Source organism: Pan troglodytes, chromosome 22 (genome assembly GCF_028858775.2).
Source record: "Pan troglodytes isolate AG18354 chromosome 22, NHGRI_mPanTro3-v2.0_pri, whole genome shotgun sequence".
Classification (NCBI taxonomy): domain Eukaryota; kingdom Metazoa; phylum Chordata; class Mammalia; order Primates; family Hominidae; genus Pan; species Pan troglodytes.
Window position 1 is genome coordinate 21,886,796 of NC_072420.2, and position 22,041 is coordinate 21,908,836.

General features: G+C 34.5%; 2 long non-coding RNA genes across 2 annotated transcripts in view; one reads left to right on the forward strand and one right to left on the reverse strand.

Moving 5' to 3' along the window:
* Positions 1 to 22,041, forward strand: part of LOC134809223 (uncharacterized) — a 134,278-nt gene that overhangs the window by 24,152 nt on the left and 88,085 nt on the right. The window contains exon 2 of the long non-coding RNA XR_010154399.1: positions 4,084 to 4,222. This is a non-coding gene — a long non-coding RNA (uncharacterized LOC134809223). The remainder of the gene's footprint in view (positions 1 to 4,083; positions 4,223 to 22,041) is intronic.
* LOC107970212 (uncharacterized) lies at positions 11,023 to 20,512 on the reverse strand. The gene is made up of 3 exons (XR_001712598.4): positions 18,758 to 20,512; positions 14,985 to 15,066; positions 11,023 to 12,341 (listed from the first exon to the last, which is right to left on the reverse strand). It is a non-coding gene; the product is annotated as an uncharacterized LOC107970212 (long non-coding RNA).

The window sequence follows — 22,041 nt, forward strand, 5'->3', positions numbered from 1 at the left end:
AGCATCTGCTTCCAAGAATGACCCTTATCTTATTTGCACAGTACTCTGCAAACATCACGATCCCCATGCAGTCCCTGATTGCTCTGTCTTTGCAGAGACGTTTGTTTTACATGTTGAAATATCTGTTGTGCGTGTTTCTCTATTTCCTGTTTGCAATTAAGGCGATCTCAACAGTGTCCACTTTAGAAATATTACCTCTGCCACTTTCTCCCACATCAGACCTGTTAAGCAACTGTTACAGGAAATTTTAAAACACTCGGTTTTTACCTGTATGATAATGGTAATTACACTGTGTTATAAATAAATATTTATTTATAAATTATTATAAATAATTGTTAAAGGTATATGAATTAAAATAAAAAACTTTCTAAGATTGAAAAAATATTGAAGATGAAGATTGTTTATGTTTATTAGAATCATTAGCAGCCTATCACAATAGCTGATGCTTGGAAATTTAGGATTAATGATGACATTTTTATTTTTTGCCTTCGATGTTGTTGCATTGCCCAGGCATTTAACAAATACGCAAATAGGTGTCTATGTAGATAGATGCACACATGTATACCTGTCTACATAGACAACTATTTGCATATACACGTATATATGCATATACACGTATAGGTACACGCATAATGAGTAAATGCAAATATATGTCTATTTGTGTTTATGTAAAATTATGTATTAAGTAGTCTTTCTTCCATGCTCGATATTTCTTTTTTGTTCTTGTTAAATCAGAACACCTATAGCTAGAAGAGAAGAATTGTAATGTTGCCAACACAAAGAAAAAATAAATGTTTGAGGTGATAGACACCTCAATTGCCCTGATTTGATCATTACACATTGTATACATGCGTCGAAATATCACATATACCCTCACAATCTGTACAACTATGACATAGCAATAGAAGATCTTGAAGAAATTCAGAATATCTAGCTTCTGCTTGGTCTTTGAATGGACTTCACAAAAGAAATCAAAAGTATGGTGGAAACTTATTTTTTAAATATTAAATAAATTTTAGAAATGTACCATACTGCACATAAAAATTGAGTATTCACCTAGATGAGAATATGAATTATTATTTTTCTGCTGGTGAACAAATTTATTCAGTAGGATGAGATGTGTGGGAAATTGCCATTCACTATAAAATTAATGAAACAGAAAAAATTTCCTTTTACAATCTAATGCTTTTTTAACTTAACACAGACATTGAGATTCAAGTTTTTATTAAGTGCAGCTTGATCAAATTTCAGCATGCATACATCACTGTTGTTCATCAATAACTGAAGAAGATTTTGTTGACTACATTTTTATCAGATATTTCATGTGAACATGAAAACAGAGAGAATGAGTGTGGGTTGATATAATGCCACGGGAGGGTGCCAGGCTTTTCGTTCTCATAAGCACTTATTTTCAGATGCTTTGAGAAGGTTAAACGGTTTTCAAAACTTCATTATAATTTGGATTTCAGAAAGCCTATCCTAGAAATAAACGTTTCAATTAAATCTTCTTAAACCCTATGGTAAAAGAGTTTAAGGTCCCCTACCTTATGATTGTAGAAATTAAAATCATCTTATAGGTGGGCTATGAAGAGAAAATTATTATTAGATGTAGTCAAAAAAGTAGAATTTTTTACATGAATAAAAATAATTAAGATTTGTTATGTTTTTAGTTTGTATGGGAGTATGTATGTGTTCCCTTGGGCTTAATTTTTATGATTAATATTTTTACAAAAGATTACATTTTTTTCTTATATGGGACTTATCACAAAATTAAAGCTGAAGAATAGAGACATGATTTGTTTACCATATGCAAGCATTTGGATATTTGTTCTAAAATGGAAATACATTTTACAGAATTCTTAAGGTAGCATGAAAGCTAAGTTTATGCAAAAGAAAAATAACAGGTTCTAGTGGCTCGTAAGAAATGTTTGCTATTTCAGCGCTATTCCAAAAAGCTAATCAAGGGTTCAACTTGTTCCTTCACCATCATATAGGGCATGGTCCTATTCTTCATCTTTGAGTATCAGTATAGCCATATTTTAATTCCAGGCCACAACAAGACAAAGAGAGAATGGAAGACCTCACACATAATGCTTTAAAGTTAAAGCCTGCAAGTGTTACACATTATTTCTGCCCACCCCCAACTGGCCTGAGCTAATTTACGTGACTGTTCATGACTGCAAGGAAAGTTGTGAAGCACAGTCTCCGGCGATGTCAGTTCAAACTCTGGTGGGAGGTTCATTGATTAAAAGGAGGAAACAGAGAATACATGGTGGGAGATGGGAAGATGTATCTGTCACCCAGATGTCTGGCAAAGGTTTTGTTATTTTAATCTCGTGAAAGAGGCTAAAGAAAAACAGAATGAGTTGAATTCAGAATGTTATAATTTGTGCTACAATCAGTTGTCTAAAAAGTTATGTTTATACCTATGCCTATTTCTTTTGTGACTTAAATCTTGGAGGCCAGCCATATTTAGTTATTTTTTGTAAAAGTTACCAAATTACAATATTAGGCACATTTTTCAAAATGATGCTCTTGTCTTCTTATTATGCTTGGATCGTTTATAATATATTGAGGTTTTGCAAAAACAAACTGATGTAAGATACAGTATGTATTGTCTTACATCATACATGCATACATACATATATATGAAAAGGAGAGAGAGAGAGACAGTAATAGAGATATATATGAAATTGGAATCAGGTTAAACATATTTCAACTGACCCCAAATTCCTTAAAAATGTTTCTTGTAGGTATTCTGATTTAAACCACTAGTTTAATGAAATGCAACCACTAATTAGGGTTACTCTGTGTTATTCTTACAGTGATTCATTCTTCTAAGTTCCAAACTCCTCAAGATATTTGTGTGTCTATGTATTTTTTCTCTGTAAGAGACAATTTTGAGTATTCTTAATTAAAAGCAGCCACTGTCACAGTAAGAATAAACACTATCAGAATGTTGGGGAGGGAGGAGAGAGAGTGTGAAGATGCTGGAGCTTGAAGAAGGGCTTATGATTGTGATCTGAAGAACAAGCTCTAAGACCTAAGACAGGTGGAAGGGACTCGGGACCATAATGAAACCACCTGAGCCAAACCCATGAGAAATGATGGAAGTGGCAAGAAGAAAAAAAAAAAAAGAAAAGAAAGAAAGAAAGAAAGAAGGAAGAAAAATATAGACAGTGGGTTTCAGAATAAGTAGGAGTCTGCAACTGACAATGAAAAGTAACAGAATTTTTTTCACAATCATTCAAAGCAAATCCAAACTATTTACGATGCTTTTTGCTATGACAGAAAACCCTTCTCAAACTAACTTAAATCGTAAGGAACTTTTTAATGCAGATGTGTGTGCTGGAATATTTTTGAGATTAAAAACTGATTTATTTTCATGCCTCTAGCTCTATTTCCCTGATTCTCCCCAAGTGCCCACTTCATCTTCAGGTGGTAACAAAACGATAACACCTCTTAACATTTTCACAGAGGGCTAGAGGGAGAAAATGTCCAGAGGAGAATAAGAAGAAAAAAACTTTCCTAAAGTCTCCAGTAAATACCTTTACAATCCACTGTCACGTATTGGACCACAGGCTCATTTTTTACCCAAACGTGACAAATAGTGACCTTACATCCCAGTTTGTCCAAAAGTGTTGTTACCTATTACTCTGTTGTAATTAAATAGTACCTTCTTTCACTTTCAAAACTGACCCAGTTTAAATAATAAATTATGTCACTATTCCAACTAACATCAATCTGGTCAAACCCTGAAATGTGAGATGTGATCAGCCATTTTGGGGGCACATGTGCAAGATGAAGAAGGGATAGAGCTGAATGAAATCAAGGTTCTTTATGAAGAAAAAGAAGATGTCTCTAACAATCAGAAATGTCATACATGGAATCTTTTCCTGAATTTCCTCCCAAATTCAAATGTTGAAGCCTGACCTCCAATGTGACTGTATTTTGAAATAGGGCCTATAAGGATGTAATAAGAGTTAAGTGAGGTCATGAAGGTAAGATCTTAATCCCATTGGAGTGGTGTCTTTATAAGCAAAGAAAGAGAGTCTAAGTGTTTTTCTCTCTCCTTGTTTGCAGAGAAGAGACTACGCAAGGACATAGTGAGAGGGCAGCCATCTGCGAGCCACAAACAGAGGCCTCACCAGAAACCAACCCTGCAGGCACCTTGATCTTGGACTTCCAGCTTGCAGACTGTGAGAATATACATTTCTGTTGGGTAAGCCATCCAGTCTGTAGTACTTTATTATGACAGCCCTCATCAGACTACTACATAGAGTATTCGGGCATTTGTAGGCACTTACCTGCCATGCCGGCTAGTTTCAATTGCGAGTGCTTGGGAGAAACATGAGCTTTACTTTTCTTTTTTTTTTTTTTTCACTCCATCTGCCTCTGTGTTTAGAATTCTCTGTTTTTCTAATTATGGAGCTAACCTCTCAACTCCTTGAATGAAGAGGCTGAATGCCACACAGTCCCCGGGCTTTTAAAATGCCATATGCTATGTGTATATTCTTGGATAATTGTGAACCACTTTAGACTTCCCCTGTGCCCCACTTATGGGTTGACTGATGTGTGGTAACTTGAATGGGCTCAATATAAAATCTCTCTGGCTTGTACAAGGAAAAAACAGAGAAAACAGAGAAGCTTTTAATAAAAGATGAAAGAATGTTGAAGAGGGCTTAAAAGGGAAAGATTCAATCAGAATTATAGTAAACTTCATGGTCCAAATTTGAGAGAGAGGTGATTTTTAAGCCTAACCCCAGCTTGGATTTTCCTCGTGTTTGTTCTAATGTACCTACTTCTACTCACTTTTTTCTCTCCTAATTGAAAAGGCTTTTTGATGGAAAAGATCATTTTTCATATGCTGTCTTTGTCCTTAAATAAACAGAGAACCTCAGGTTAAATCCCCTTAGAGCTATGTTAGATTTGCTTTCCATCAAGTTTGTTATTAAGGCATATTTACCAAGATAGAGAGTACCTGATCTAGGCCCTCATTTTAAATTTAATGTACAAGTTCTGGAAAATGCAGGGCCAGAACGGGTGGAAGATATCCTGGGTGTACATATTTCGGCTGGGCTGATACTGTCACCACCAAATTGTTCGGGCTGCAGAAACATTTGTTTACATATCACTATAGAGGATGCAAAATTGCATTTTTTAAACATGTTCAGGAGAATCTGGGAGAGCAAAATGTAAGTTAACGAGTAATTTTTGCATTAAAACATAAATATTAACGCTAAGTATGCACAGTTCAAGTCAGCTTTTTCTTCCGAAAGAGCTAAGGTGGGGCAGAATTTGCAGCTCTTTGAATTGCAAAAGAAGCTTTCATTTTTCTGAGAGTTTTGGATTTCAGAATTGGATAAGGGGTTATAGATCTGCAATATCTTCACCACCGAGATTTATGAGGAAGAAACTGAGACAGAGAGTAAAGTAACATACTTACAGCTGGTACCCGAGGAAGGCATGATTCAAATCCCTGCAGTGCAGATTCATTATGCCATCTCGGTGAATTGAATAATGAAGCAAGAGAAAGTCTCTCTTTGATGGGGTGAGGAATATGTCTTGGAGGAGGTGGCATTTGAGCTTTACTCTGTTCGATTTTTACAAGTGTTTTAGTTACTCTATGCTTTTTCTCACCAAGTAAATTTAACAGGTTTAGTAAAGGCACGAAGGAAAGAAATTCAAAGGTGACCTGTGAATGAGTTTAACTGGGATAGTTGGAAATAGGACCTAAAAAGAAAAGGGAGCCAAATCTTGGATTAGTGCTTGGAAATTCAAATACTATTCTGAAGTAACAGGAACATAATTGAATGATGAAATGGTATAGTCAGAGTTGCAGGAGGTTAACGAGATAACAATACATGAGGAGAGAGAATGGTAGTGACTAATTGAAATGCCCTCACAATATGTAACTTCCATAACTAAAGCAAAATAATTACTGCCCTTCACCCTGCTCTGTAGGTCATTGCAAAATTCACATGAACTTTTGTTCCTACGTTTCTTTTAACAAAACAAATTTGAACTAGGTCCATGAGTATTAACATATGACATGGTCCTGTTCTCACCACAGTTGAGTCCAACCTGTGGCTCAGGTAGTATTAGAGACACAATATGTACTTCTGGAAATTTGTAAGTTCAAAACTAATTTGAGAGATATTTTTAATAGAATACTAGTCAACATTTGGTATTTAGTTAATACTTTGATGAGTTTAAAGATTCACTATAAAAGACTTTAGAAATGGCAATATTAAGAAGAAATATTTTGAGATACATGGTTATCTCACACTGTTCCAAGTTGTAATTCTATAATATAAACACAACCTACTACATTGAGCCAAGGGTCCTATCTAAAGATATCACTTGTCGAGTGAGTATAATGCATTGAGGTAACTGAAAATGGAATGTTCCTATAAGAGAAGAAGGGAGGAGAATGTAATATAATTAAATAGAAAATATCCTTTCTCAATGTGTTGAAATAAAACAACATTGACTACAGAAAGGGAATCAACAAAATAAGATGTCAAAATCTATAGTAAAATATCAAAAATATAGAAGTAAATAGAAACATGTTAGCTGTAGGTTAAAAGTTACTGTTGCTTCTGTTATCAGTATATAAGAGAATTAACTACAATAGCACTCAAATGACACGAGGGTTATTAAAATTCTGTCAAATTCCTTATTACGAAGCTCATAGTTTCATACTCAGCCATATAACTTGCCTCACAGCTGAAATTTAGGGCACAGCTGAAGAATAAGAAATTTCACTTTCTAAATGGATACCTTGGATAAAAATGTACACTCTCTATGTATGTAGGTGTGTGTATCTATGTATCTGTATGTGTATTTCTATACACACATATACATATCAATTTGAAATAAAAATAATTATTTTAATATAAAGTTTTCAAAAGTTAATTTGATGTCAACACTTTAGAAAGTTTAGTCTGTTACTCAGTAGTCAACACTGTTTATGAGCTACTGATTCTCATTTTTTGTGTTTTTTTTAACTTTTAATTGAAGTTCGGGGGTACATATGTAGGTTTGTTATATAGGTAAACTCATATCACAGAGGTTAGTTGTAGAGATTATTTCATCACCCAAGTACTAAGCCTAGTACCCAATATTTATTTTTTCTGCTCCTTGCCCTCCTCCCATCCTGCACCCTCAAGTAGTCCCTATTGTCTATTGTGTCCATGAGTTTTCATCATTTAGCTCCCACTTATAAGTGAGAACATGTGGTGTTTGCTTTTCCATTCCTGCATTAGTTTGCTAAGAATAATAGCCTCCAGCTCCATTCATGTTCCTTCAAAGGACATGATCTCATTCTTTTTTATGGCTGCATAGTATTCCATGGTGTATATATATTTTTTCTTTATCCAATCAGTTTTCTTTATCCAATCTGTCATTGATTGGCATATAGGTTGATTCCATGTCTTTGCTATTGTGCATAGTGTTGCAGTGAACATTCATGCACATGTGTCTTTATGGTAGAATAATTTATATTCCTCAGGGCATATACTCAGTAATGGGATTGCTGGATTGAGTGGTAGTTTTGTTTTCAGCGATTTGAGGAATCACCATACTGTTTTCCACAATGGTTGAACTACTTTATCCTCTCACCAGCAATGTTTAAGTCTTCCCTTTTCTCTGCAACCTTGCCAGCATCTGTTATTTTTCACTCTTTAATAGTAGCTGTTCTAACTGGTGCAAGATGGTATCTTTATGTGGCTTTGATTTGCATTTCTCTAATAATAAGTGATGTCTAGCTTTTCTTCATATTCTTGTTGGCTGCATGCATGTCTTCTTTAGAAAAGTGACTGTTCATTTTCTTTGTGCACTTTTTAATGGGGTTTTTTTTCTTGTAAATTTGTTTAAGTTTCCTATAGGTGCTAGATATTAGACCTTTGTCAGATGCATAGTTTGCCAATATATTTTCTCCCATTTTGTAGGTTGTCTATTTACTCTGCTGATAGTTTCTTTTGCTGTGCAGAAGCTCTTGAGTTTAATTAGACCCCATTTGTCAATTTTTGCTTTTGTTCATTTTTTTGTTTTTCACCAGAACACTCTCTTTTCAGTGGTGTCACTTTCCTTAAACATTATATTTACAGAAATTTATCGTACATGATTTATAGTCATGCTTTTACCAAGTTTTCTATTTACTTATTACTTGTTTCACTTTTCCCATCAACTCTAAAGGGCATTTTTGAGTTTAAATATTTAATTGTGGGTATTTTTTAATATTTTAAAGTTAAGATCATCCACAAAGGCTGACTACAACAGACCTTGGACTAATCCACCATCAGTCATGCTTATGTGTAAGTCATTGAAAAAAATTCTTAGTCCCAATTTTATCTTCATTTGTGTACTTTTCATTATTGTCCTTTGTTTTACTGATATTTTTTTAAAAAAAGTAAAACAAGAAATGCATAGAAAATTAAAAATATAAACTTTAGTGGTAAAATTGATATGGGTAAAACAAGAAAAAGGAAGATCATGCTGAGCAGGTTTTCCTGGACACTTTTACGTTTATTGTATGTCCCAGCCTCTACAACAGGGATGTTGGAAGAAGCAAGAGACTTTTCTATGCAACATTCTTACAGAAATCATGTTTTGCAAAGTTAAGCTACTTGATTATGTTGAAATTCAAGTACTAGCTAAATATAATTCCCAGATGAGCATATTTATGCATATCATCCATTATTAACTTCTGTACAATATTAAATATAAACTACTTCCAGGCAGCCTGGCATGAATTAAAAATATGAATGCCACCATACTATTGATTATTGTTCTACATGGTTACACTTTAATATGCATAGTAATGCAAAATAAATATGCTAAGAGTTCTTCAATAATAAACATGCCATTCCTCTGAAAATGCTAGGATATATATGCAGTACAAAATTCATACACTATGTTAACTCTTAAATGAAAGAGTTCATAAAACGGTCTACTATTTCAAATATAGTTCTCTATCACAACATATTTCAAATTATTAGGTGTTTTCTCTGTGGAGTATTTTCAATATTTTACAGATGTTGGAATAATCGTGAGATTTCTGTAATACAGAATGCATTCCATTGTTATTATTAATAATAGTCTCTACTATAAATCACATCAATCACTGTGTGAGCATTTTGCACATGTAATCTCAAATTCTCATAGAGAAATACTGTTGGCTACACAGACTCAGTAATTTCAATCATGATACTATTGTTTTAAACCCATCAATATGCTAATCCATTCTGCCAGGTGCAAGAGAAACCAAAGAGTAATAAAGTAATTTCAGAGCCTTCTGACCTCAAAAAGACTATCATTCAACTAAGGAGATAGATTACAAACAAACAAGATGTCGACTAATTCAAGGCTTCTCTATCATGAGTGAAATATTTTCATAGTCTGCTACCTAATAGTTTCACTCTTAATTGCCAAAAAAAAATTACGTGATCTGTATGGGTGTGTGTGAATTCATACACAAACTTAAAAAATAATTACATTTATTATCTTATTAGAATCAATAGATGGAACTACATTAATCTAAAAGAAAAATGGGAATTTCATCAGATTCAATATCAAAGTTAAATTAATCTTTCTTAAATAAAACAAGGCACAAGCATTCAGAGTTTATAATTGGAGTTGCTAGGCTAAAGGATTACTATAGGGAAGGAATAATTTCTAAATACAACCATCTTTATTTCCAGTCAGAAAGCAATGACTATTTCCAAGCTACATTGGGCTGAATTTCCTGCTAACAAATGTGATAATATAGAACTCTATGAAAATTAATGTTCCAATGAGAGCTCCTAAAATGATGTCCTCAAAAAATAATATTGGTGCATTAAAATAAAGAATTACACATTAAGTTCAAAGTTAAAACTCTCATAGCATTAGTGCAAAAATAGGCTGGGATGTATTTACTTAATTTTTTCCTTTTAAACACTTTTTAAAGTGTTAGAGATGTTTATAGAAATTAATCTACACAAAGATGAAGAATGTAGTGAGGCTCATTTAGTAGAAACTTTCAGAGGTATTTCAAGCAAATACAATGAAGAATTTCAGAAATAGTATTAAATTACTATTATTGATACAAGACAACCCTTTTCACTGTCATTCATTCTATAGTAAGTTTCTTGATGAGAGTTTCATGCCACTATGGTACTCAGTTTGATTATACCTGAGCCATCATACGTCAAATTACTTTTGTGTCTCAGAAACCAACCTCCCTCCCTCCCTCCTTCCTTCCTTCTTTCTTTCCTTCCTTCCTTTCTCCCTCTCTGTCCCCCTTTCTTTTTTTCATCTTTCTGCTTTTATTTAGACTTTGAGGCCCTATTAGGTGTCGTAAAGAACATTCTGTGCAGTTAGGAAATGAGCCAACTGTGAAAAACACATATCTTGCCACTACCCTTACTATACCACTACCAACATGTATGCACATACTTCTGTCCAGGTTGATCCTGCTTTAGGATCATATTTGAATAAAAAGAAAATGAATATAAATTAGTGAACAACTTGTGTTAAGTATATCGGTTGTGTTTATTATACAAGTATGTACAAGTAGGGTAGGTGGCGAACATGTTGAGGTGGAGCCTAATAATCAGCAGCATCATGAGCTGCATAGTTATGGTTCCACCTCTATTCAAAGGTCCATATTTAGGCTCCACGCACTGGCATGACTGTGTTCTGACTGACCCATGCCCATTCTGAATGAGTAATGTTCGTTTTGACTGGATGATGCCTTGCTTTACAAGTTGTTAAATATTTTGAAATATCACCCCCTCCTCCGCTAGGTGATATTGGGCAAACCAATTATCTCTCAACCTCAGTTTTTCAACTGTGAAATGACATTTGAACTGTAGAGTCTCCAAAGTCTCTTTCAGTCATTACGATCTATCATTTAGGGCTTAAGTCCACACAGCAAATAGGAGTAATGATGCAGAATGAGAATGTCAGAGAGTAAAGTTTTCAGAATATTCTAATAAAACTAGTAGTTTAGGAAGGTACAATATCAACTCTTTTTTTATGGGAGCGTTTTTATTTTTTATTTACAACTTTTATTTCAAGTTCAGGGGTACATGTGCAGGATGTGCAGGTTTGTTACATAAACGTGTGCCATGGTGATTAGTGCCACAGATTTTCCCCTCATCTAGGTATTAAGACCAGCATCCATTAGCTATTTTTCCTCATACAACATCAACACTTAAACTAGCAATTGAGAGGAGATGTTGCAGGGTCTTCTGGAGATTATCTTCTCAATTAGTTGACTTGGGTCTACATGGAGCTGGGATTTCTCTGGTTTTGTAAAACTAAGCCTAAAGAATATAAAAACTGATGCTAAATATGCTCTAATTCTACAAACTTGCCAAGCAAATTCTGCTTTCTTGAAACAGAGCTGCATAGCTGGAAATTTCCAAAATAATGTCTACATTTTCATTTTTAATTTATTAGTTTTCCTTAAATAAAAGGGTGGAAATTGACTTCAACTGGTTTAATTGATATGGTACATGTAAAAACACTTTAGTAATAATATAAGTACACTAAGCAAACGTTAGTAAGGTATTGTTAGCTGCCATAGTATGCTATCATTCTTGGTTCATAAATATATGGTGTATCTCATCTAATATATTACAGGCATTGAGTTACCTCTTGAGGACACAAATAAACTACTTGCACTCATATCCTTTTCTCAGAATCTGCTTCTGGGAAATCCCAACATAAATTAATATGTGTGCATGCATGCACATGCACACACACACACACACACACGTGTACATGCTAATACATTGAGGGACAGTGTATGACAGTAAGACATTATGGGCAGCTGGAACACCATGTACAAAAGCATATAAGTGACAAATAGAGAGATGAGTTATTGGAAGATGTAATGTTTTACAGAAAAACTAGAGAATACAACATATACAGGGAATGCTAAGAGAACATTCTGTGTTGGATGATATGAGCAAGAACTTAAATGGATTTGTATAGCTCATTAAAAGTATTTTATAATTTCTCATGAAGGGCATTGGAAACCCACTGAGAAAGCATTTTCCAATCAAAGGGACTAGCTTAGGTACAAATCCTATTGCTTAAAGAAGTTTTGTATATTATTTTAAAATAACAGAGTGATCTAAATAGGTTAATGGGAAGATGTTAGATGAGCAATGTATGGATACCACAGTTATTACAATTGTTTAATATTCATTTTTTTGGGTTTATTAACACATACCCGTTACCAGTGGGGGAAAAAACCTAAACTTTTGCTCTTTCTTCTCTTCTTCAAATCCTGCTACACCACTGCCATGGAATCCCCGTCTAAGTCAATAGCAGCTCCATGCATCCAGCTGCTGGGGATAAGAAACCTGAAGTTATCATTTATGTCTCTCTTTTACACTCCATCTATAACCTCCCAGAAAATTTTATTCTTTCCACTTTCAAAATGTAGTAGAATTTAATTGTTTCTTGCCACTTGCACTGACTCAGCCTGTTTCAATCTCCAGTATTCATCTGTCTGTGTACAAGGGAATGGTGGCTTGGACCAGTAACTTTGGAGGCCGAGGACAACCGCTTGAGGCCAGGAGTTCAAGACCAGCCTGGGTAACACAGCAAGACCCAGACTTCGTCTCTAAAAGACTAAAATTAAAAATAAATTATTTTTAACAAGTTCCCCAGCTGCTACCCATGCCTTTCAGTCACTCGTCAACACACTGAAATGAAACCTGAAGTCACGATAACATCATAGTTGACTTAATTTGTTTTTATTGGAGCAGAGCGCTTTCTCCAATTTTACTTTTCTTTACACCCAACTGAAGTTTTCTTAAGCTGTTCAATTCTTTTAAACACCTAGCATATTAGATATTGCTTAAAAGTTAATGTTATATGCTCCTTTTCTCAAAACCCATGAATCATTCCCCACTTTACTCAGTAAAAGCCAAAATCATTACAATTACCTACAACGCCCTCTGTTTCTTTTTATCTTCATTCCTGCTATTCTCACTCCATCCCAGCCACATGGGCCTCCTTGCTTCTGTTTGAACAGACATCTCCCAATGTTAAGGTCTTCTGAGATGATCCCCACGGTGGGGTCCATAATATTCTCTTGGCTAAGCTCTGATGATGTTCTCTTGGCTAATTATTTTTTTCCCCGTGATGTTCTCTTGGCTAAGCCCTGACTGTTCTTCACGTTTATGTTTAAATATCATTTTTTATATAAGTATTTTGGAGTAAGACTTAAATGACAGAAAATCAACACACTGATTTTTTTAAATAACTCAGTATTATTCTCCTTGGGGGATCATTGTGTTGTAATTATGCTTTCATGCTCTTTTATTAAAGATACCTATGGAGAACTTTATCCTTTCCTTCATAAGCCTGCCATGTTTTTCAGTCAATCTTTGATAGATCTTTAACTGATCATTACCATTATTGGAAATAAGTATAGATCTGGGATATAAAATGACTAGGGAAGGATTAAAAGAACAGCGACTCCCAATTTTAAACATACCAGCATAACTTTTTCCTTTAAAAACCACACATGATGTTTTTGGATTAAAATAAATGTATTTTAATACCTTTTTATGGAGGGACCTCTAGGAATGTACAAACAAGTTTAGAATCTGGGGGCTTAACAAGATATATGATTAGGTATAGCCATGTAAGACTACCATTAAACTCTACTCATTATTTATTTTTAATTTAATAAGCAAACTAAAAACTCACTGTCCAACTAGTCATAGTTTTTTATCATTTTATTTATGATTAAGTCATAAAACACTTAACGTATATCAAGACTTGAATTTGGTTTATTAATAGATTAAATTGATGTAACCGAACACTGCACTCGAATTAACTTAATTCCAATAACCATAAACTTGGCCTGCGTGATTTCATTTGTAACCATTTTTTACCTTGTTAACTCAGTGTCCTCTCACTAATGTGGATCAATGGCAATGTACGGGCATATTACCTTTATAAATTCATGTATTTTTTCAATGTAGTAACTGTTTGGTAATTTCTGTTAACCCTTTCTCCTTTCTTTAAATGAAATTAGAGAAATGTCGAATACAACTCCTTTATGTAAGCATATCTTCGAGGGCAATATACAAGATAGTAGGAAAATATCCTAACCCTACTTGGAAGCCCAATGCTAATGTCAATCTCTGTCATCACAGTCTTGTGGGATAATTGTTCGTAACTTTCCACTGCGTCACTGAGATAGGCTCATGTCAATTTATACCAGCTGGTATTCCATGGCTGTGGGCTAGCCACCATCTTTCACACCTCATTGAGTTCCCATCAGACTGTAAAGTACAGTAACTAAGTAATCTCTTGCTCGCTCTCCTTTTTGTTAATGTGTTGCACACTCTGCCAGTGTAAAGATGTATATGAACTGGGGTTTTCTCTAGAAATCAAGAAAGAACATCCCACTGCTCACACCAGCTAAACCACACTGTAAGCAATTGCTTGTCTCCTAATTATAACTATAAAACAATATTGGATACACTGGGTTTTAAATGTCTAGCCCAAATTCATATATCTACTGAGTTTTGAAAAATTACTAGGACAGAGCTGGCACTTAAATGTTTTTGAACAATACCATAATACCATAAAGATATTCTTAAGCTGAGATTTTCTTTTTCTTAAATGAAGCAGTAAGCAAAAATCTCAGTGTACCATGTAAAATGAATTAATTTTAGCATGGTCCTTTGAATCTATTTTAAATATTATATCCATTTATAAATGGGCTGCTGAGCTGATGGGAAAATAAGAAATGGCCTCCCAGGCATTCAGAAATAAAACCAAGAATAAAACTCAGCAGCTTTGTTTGAAAAATAAGATGTAGTACCTCAAAATAATTTCAAAATTTAGTATGAGAAAAAAATTGTTTAGAAGATTTTGAATGAAACATGCAAAATTGGTCTTTGGAGTTGTTACGAAGCTATATTATGAGTAAACTTACGATAAGGATATAGCAGATATACTATTACCTGGACTTTTTCTCCATAATCTTACTATCACACCCTTAAATCTCTAAGGCTGACATTTCTGGAGGAAGGATTTATGAATATCCTGCAGAAGCAAGAATACAGAAGAAAGATTACCTACTTTCAACACAACACTAATAGACTTTTGACATTCTGTTTCCAATCCTCCAGGCACCCTCCACTCCCAATTTCTCTGCTCATAATGTCTTCATTCCAAAATTAAGTTGATACTTCCCCAATTCCCTTCCCACTTTTTACCTAATTATCTACCTATAAAAATATGTTGGAACAACAAAATATAGCTACAAGGGAAGCACATACACATATACAGACACACACTCACTCCAACACTCTTAGGTAAAACAAACAACATTTAGAGAAACTATGTTATTCTCTTAGGTTTTAAAAGTAAAATGAAAATCTCTGTTGGTTTGATTTTGTTTTCCTGAGAGTTTTCCAGAGTGGTTAGCACATCGTTCGCATTTAGGAATCAATATTATTTATGTTATTGGAATCATACTAAATGGTAGACATTGAAGATGCCATAGTCAGTAATGGAATACCAAATATAATATCCTGTCAAATGGTCCTCTGATGGTCACAAGATAGTCTATTCAATTTTTATTTCTTTATTATTATTATTATTATTAAGAGACCAGGTCTCGCTCAGCTGTCCAGATTGGAGTGCTGAGGTGCAATTACGGCTCACTGCAGCTTTGACCTCCTTGGCTCAAGTGATCCTCCCGCCTCAGCCTCCTGAGTAGCTGGGACTACAGGCACAAATCCATGCCCAGCTAATTTTTAATTTTTAGTAGAGATGAGGTCTCGTTATGTTGCCCAGGCTGATCTGGAACTCCTGAGCTCAAGCAATCCTCCCATCTCAGCCTCCCAAAGTGCTGGGTTGACAGTCCATGTTAATTTTCCATTTGCAGAACATTTTTCTTCCAAATCAAAAATGAGTATTATTATCTTCCACTTACCCATATAGTAATATTTGTGCCTTAATGAAACATACAAAACAAGATTTTGTCTGAAAAATATGTTCAAATATTTGAAATGTACTATTATTTCTTATATTAACATTTTCTTTTAAGCTGGTATTCACAATTCAGTGAACTATTTTCATGAAATGTTTCCCTCTGAGTTCAGTAAATTAGTGAACCCTAATGCCATGTTTAATCTTTATTGTCAAATAGTTTTTCCTCTCTGTACAGTATCTAGAACTATGATAATTATTTTTATTACTTATTTATTGTCTCATTTCATACATTGAAGTAAGTTCCCTGCAAAATCAAAATCATCTACTGTCTTCATGATTGACTCCCTAGTATATACAACAATTCTTGGCGCATAGTAGATATTCAAGACATAGCAGTGAAATTAATGAATAAACAGATGTATTGTGTAGCTCCAAATGATCTCATGTCACTGTACACTTAATATAAAGCTCTTATTTGATATGTGATACTGAGCCACAAGACGATAGTGAATTATTTTAAACCACTTAGATAGTTTGCAGCCAGGTTTGTACTAAAATGCAAGCCAGTTAACTGATTCCAGTGCTTCTTGCCTTTTTCCTACACAGCCTCTCCCCTGATAACCAGAACCTGCATAATCTCAGTTAAAATATGACATGTATAATTAGATATGATTCCATATATCATTTCATGCAGCCCAAAATAATAATCACTGCTATGATTGCAATATTTTGTATATAGTCTTCTAAAATTTTGTCAATTTTCTTTTAGCAATTTATGTTCCTGTTGCCACATACTTGTGACTAGCAAACACTCCACGATTTTTAACATCATTTGGAGTTTGTGCATTTTCACACTTCATTTATCCCCATTAAGATGATAGTTATTAGTTTCAACCCATGTTTCCAGGTTCTTGAGATAATTCTAAATCTTGATTCTGACATCTATGATATTACGCAGCAATTTCAGATTTCTGTTAAGCACAAACTTGAATAAAATGCATCTTTGCTTAAGGATGCAAAACAAAGTCTTGAGGGCTAAATTAGATCCACGTAAGCATTTTCATTAGCCAGTATAGGCTTTTTAAAAAAATATATATGAAGGTGTATTAATTTCCTGGGGTTGTCATAAAAAAGTACCAAAAGCCAGGTGGCTTAAAATAACAGAAATTTATTTGCTCACAGTGTGCAGGCTAGAAGTCTGAAATCAAGGTCCCAGCAGGGCCATGATCAATCTGACTGCTCTTGGGGGAAATTCTTCCTTGCCACTCTTAGCTTCTGCTGTTTATCTGCAATCCTCGCCTTCTCTTAGTTCGTAGATACATTAGTCCACTTACATGGCCATCATCTTCTCCCTGTGTGGCTTCAAGTCATTTTCCCTCTGTGTGTGTCATCTCATGTCCCAGTTTTCCCTTTTTATAAGGATACTAGTCATATTGGATTGGGGCTAACTTTAATGATCTCATCTTAACATGATTATCTCTGTAAAGACCTTATTTCCAAATAAGATCACATTCTGAGATATTCAGCATTAGGATATTATAGGTAGCAAAGACACTATTCAACCCCAGACCAAATGCATTTGGATTAGTGATTTCTGTGCAAAGTGGTAGATATATTACAATACTGATAATATTATATGTAATGTGTCATACATATCATATATGTCATACATACATACCTGTTCTAAATGCATGATGTCCATATATATGCACACATATATGACAAGTTTGTGTGTGTGTGTGTGTGTGTGTGTGTGTTAGTGCAAAGTTTTAAACTTTCTAGTCTCCATAAAATTCTTCTTGCTTTGGCAAAAGCCATCGGTTGGTAATTTAAGGTAGTTACTCAGGACATAGTATCTTATCTGATCAACATTTTTTTTTTTTTTGAGATGAAGTCTCACTCTGTTGCCCAGGCTGGAGTGCAGTGGTGTGATCTTGGCTCACTGCAACCTCTGCCTCCTGGGTTCAAGCGATTCTCCTGCCTCAGCCTCCCGAGTAGCTGGGACTACAGGTGCGTGCCACCATGCCAAGCTAATCTTTGTATTTTTAGTAGAGACAGGATTTCACCATGTTGGCCAGGATGCTCTCAATCTTTTGACCTTGTGATCCGCCCGCCTTGGCCTCCCAAAGTGCTGGGATTACAGGGGTGAGCCATCGCACCTGGCCTTGATCAATTTATTTTTGAACTCAGTCTATATGACTTCACTTTATATATCATAATATCACAAATCCTAATGCTTCTTTTCAGTCTTGTAGCAGATTTTAAAGTGGGGCAAAAAGAGGAATCCATTATCCTCACAATGCTGGAGTACTGATGTGACGTAATGTCTAGTAATGTTTTTATAGATCCAATAGCATCCAACAGAAAACACAATTTTGTTTGCATGACTCAACTTGAGAGAAAATAATTCATACATTAGTGTGACTGAATCCAGATATTTTCCAGTTAAAATAAGTCATTTCTCATTTTACTTATTTATAGCTTAATATTGGAAAAAGCAGAGAGCATTAACTTGCATATATGTCTCAGTTAAAAATATAGTAGAAAACAGCATATTCGATTAAGACCTTGCTATTCCTCTTACCAATGGTACACATGGGAAAACACTGGAAAATGGAGCATCACGTCCTAAATCTTTTAAGCAGAATAATATATTTGTCTAATAAATCTGTGAAAAGTATTTTAAATAACATATGGGTTACCATGGGATTTTCTGTGATAGGATAGAATATAATAATATATAGTGGAAGTCCTACATGCTAGAAACTTAGTTTAAATTCCAAACATATTTACTTACCTCATATCTATTAAAATCAAAGTGCCAATCTGTTATTCCCACTCCTGGCAGGTGGTTCTCTGTCACATTGTTCAACAGCAACATCTACTGGCTGCAACGTCCACATCTAACTTCTGTTGTTTGGATTTCTACTGTTTGGTATGTTTCAAATGTTATTCCAGGGAGTGGTTTGAATAGGAAGGTTGGATTACATTGGGAGAAAGAAGAGATCATCAAAAGTTCTTGAAAGCAGATTTCTTTAATAATTTAATTTTTATTAGGTACTTAGAGAAAACAAAATCTATCCATTCAGGGTTTCCAGAGTCTCATTGCTTGAGCCATACATGGAAACCAGCTTGTGGATAGTTGTACATCAGAAAACCATTTATGATTACTGTCTCCGAGTAGCTACCTTACTGAGAGATATGAAACATAGCTATACATGGAAGGAACCACAGACTTTATAGAATGATTAAAATCAAAATACACTCTATCATATAAATTTGTATTTAAAGGATATACTTTACTATTTAATGGTGATTATCACAATGAGCACAAGATTTGGGGGAATTACTCATAACTTTATTCTTTTTCATTATTTTCAGCATATTAACTTTGAGTTCCAAACATAAACTATACAAATTATCTAAAAACATAATTGGTACCTTTTGATATGGTACCTCTCCATGTACAGAATGACTGCACTGCCCTCTGATTTGTATTCCCTGCCAACACTCTTATATAATCAATAGCTTTAAAAATTTTCAATTTGGATATTCAGCTTGTTAGATTCCAACCTTCTGCTTCATTGACATTCTTCAATAATGAACTTTCATTTCTTTTAGGCAGGATGAAATGAACTTGGCATATGACTTTAGCTTTAAAAATTGTATTTAAGGAGAATAAACATAAGCATTTAATATTCTGGAGTTTCTTACTACCACAGTGTAATTTTCATACCACACATTTATAAGGTTTTCCTTTTCTACTTCTACCAAGTTATCATATAGTTAGTTACTTCAGATGGTTTTAAGAAAAAGTTATAGCAATAGATATTACTGGAAAAGTTATTTAATTCACAAGTGATCACTGGTTTACTCATTTATGCATTTTAATGTACAAATTATTTTTTCAAAAATAGAGACACAGGTCTCACTTTGTTGCCCAGGCTGGTTTCAAACTCCTGGGCTCCAGCAATCCTCCTCTCTTGGCCTCCCAAAGTGCTGGGATTACAGGCATGAGCCACTGAGACTGGCCAAGAAAATTGTTACATACCATGTTTTGGGTCAGGTGCTGCCCTACTAGGCCAAAATATTAATTCATTTAATTATCTAAAAACACTAGAATCTCTGGAATAATTCAGATTAATTTTGCTCAGCAAATATTCCCTCCCTCCTCCACCCATTGTGAATGAGAATATGATCCAGTATATGATCCCACCCAACTGAAACTGGGCTTGAATTTAAGACTTGCTTTGGCAAGTACAACACATTGACCAGAAAAGAGATCTTCAGTGTGCTTGCATGTTTTGGCTTACTTCTTAGGCTTTTATGATATATCAGTCACTGTCCCTGTTTGGGTTCCAGAATAAACAAATAAAGACCTGGTCCCAACCTCTAAGTACAGAGCCTGGCCACGCAGAGACTTCCAGCCAAACCCATCCTAGGTCAACTAAACCTTGTGTAGAATTTCACTAAATATAACGTTAATGGTGCTTCCTGGTCATTTGGCCCCAATATTATAGTGAAACAGCAAGCACAAAAAAAGTTATCATTCTTACAGGTACAATTGACTCTGATTATCAAGAGAACAGTGAGTCATTGTGACACAATAGGTGCAGGAGAGAGGATTGTTGGAACTGAGGTGATTCTCTGGTAACCTTGGCATGTCTATGTCTGGTAAAAATAATAAGAAATCATAGTCTGACAAGGGCATGGTAACCAAGTTCTCAATTCCTTGAGAATGAAAGTCTGGGTTGTCTTATGAGATGAGCAACCCAGACCTGATCAAATATAGAGGAAGAATATATTGAGTATTATTGATAGCCTTAGTACCAGTTTCAGCCATGGTTACTACAGATTGGCCTGCTACTTCTCCTTTCACTTTTTTCCCCCTTAGAAATTATGCCTTACCACTCTCACAAAGAAGCATTGTCAGCACAGAGAGAATATGTTGTGAGACACAAGTGGATATAAGGGGGGGTATAAGTGATGAACTTGTCAGCGCCCTAGCATTAATGTGGGATATTCATTACAGTTGATGAACCAATATTGATATATTATTAGTTAATAATAAAGAATTATTATTTGTTATAATTATTAGCTATTAATGATTAGTTAATAATAATGTATCAATATTGGTTTATCAATTGTAATAAATACAGTTTATAGTTTACATTAAGGTCCAATCTTTGTGTTGTATAGTCTATGGATCTTGACAAATGTATCCTGCATACATCCATCATTACAGTATTATACAGAATAGTTTCACTGCCCTAAAAATCTCCCTTGCTCTGACTGTTCAATTCTGTCCACTGAACCCTTGGCAACTACTGATTGTTTTGCTATATCTTTACTTGTGCGTTTTCCAGAATGCCATATTGTTGGGCCCACCATTTCCTTATTTTTAGCTGCTAAAGTTGCTATCACAATGAGTTCAGGGACTCGAGTGGTGACAGCATTTATCCTGGGTTGTAGAGTTGGCTCCTCATGGCACGTCTTTGGAGGCTTGGTATGAGCCGCTGTAGAAAACTGGGAAAATCTTTCTTTTATCTCTAGCAAGTAAGTTATTTATAACTTATTAACTCGTTTTATAAATCTTTAATATTTCAACTGCAGTTGACAACCTGAGCAGCTTGCCTCCATGAAAACAAATATTGAACATATATAAAATATATGTGCGTGTGTATCTACAAATCTACTCAAAATTATAAGTAGAAAAAAATTACAATTAAGAGTCATCGGGAATAGGAATAGGATCCACTATACATAAACAAATCAAGCCTTTAGATTTGCTGCAAATACTGCTTTGAAATTTATTCTTTTCATAAATATGTAAGTTAAATTTATTCTTTTCATAAATAAGTAAATTAAATATTACGATTATAATATTTTTCCTAAAATACATGTTTCATCAATATTTCCTGAGGGTGTTCTCCAATATACCCTGTAGCTACACAGCTGAAATGGCCATGGTCATCCTGCTACGTGTAAAGTACTTTAAGTTTTTAAGTGGTCTTATGTTGTGCTACTTTAAAACATAATTATTACTTTTATTGTTACTTTACCTTCACATTTGGAAAAATA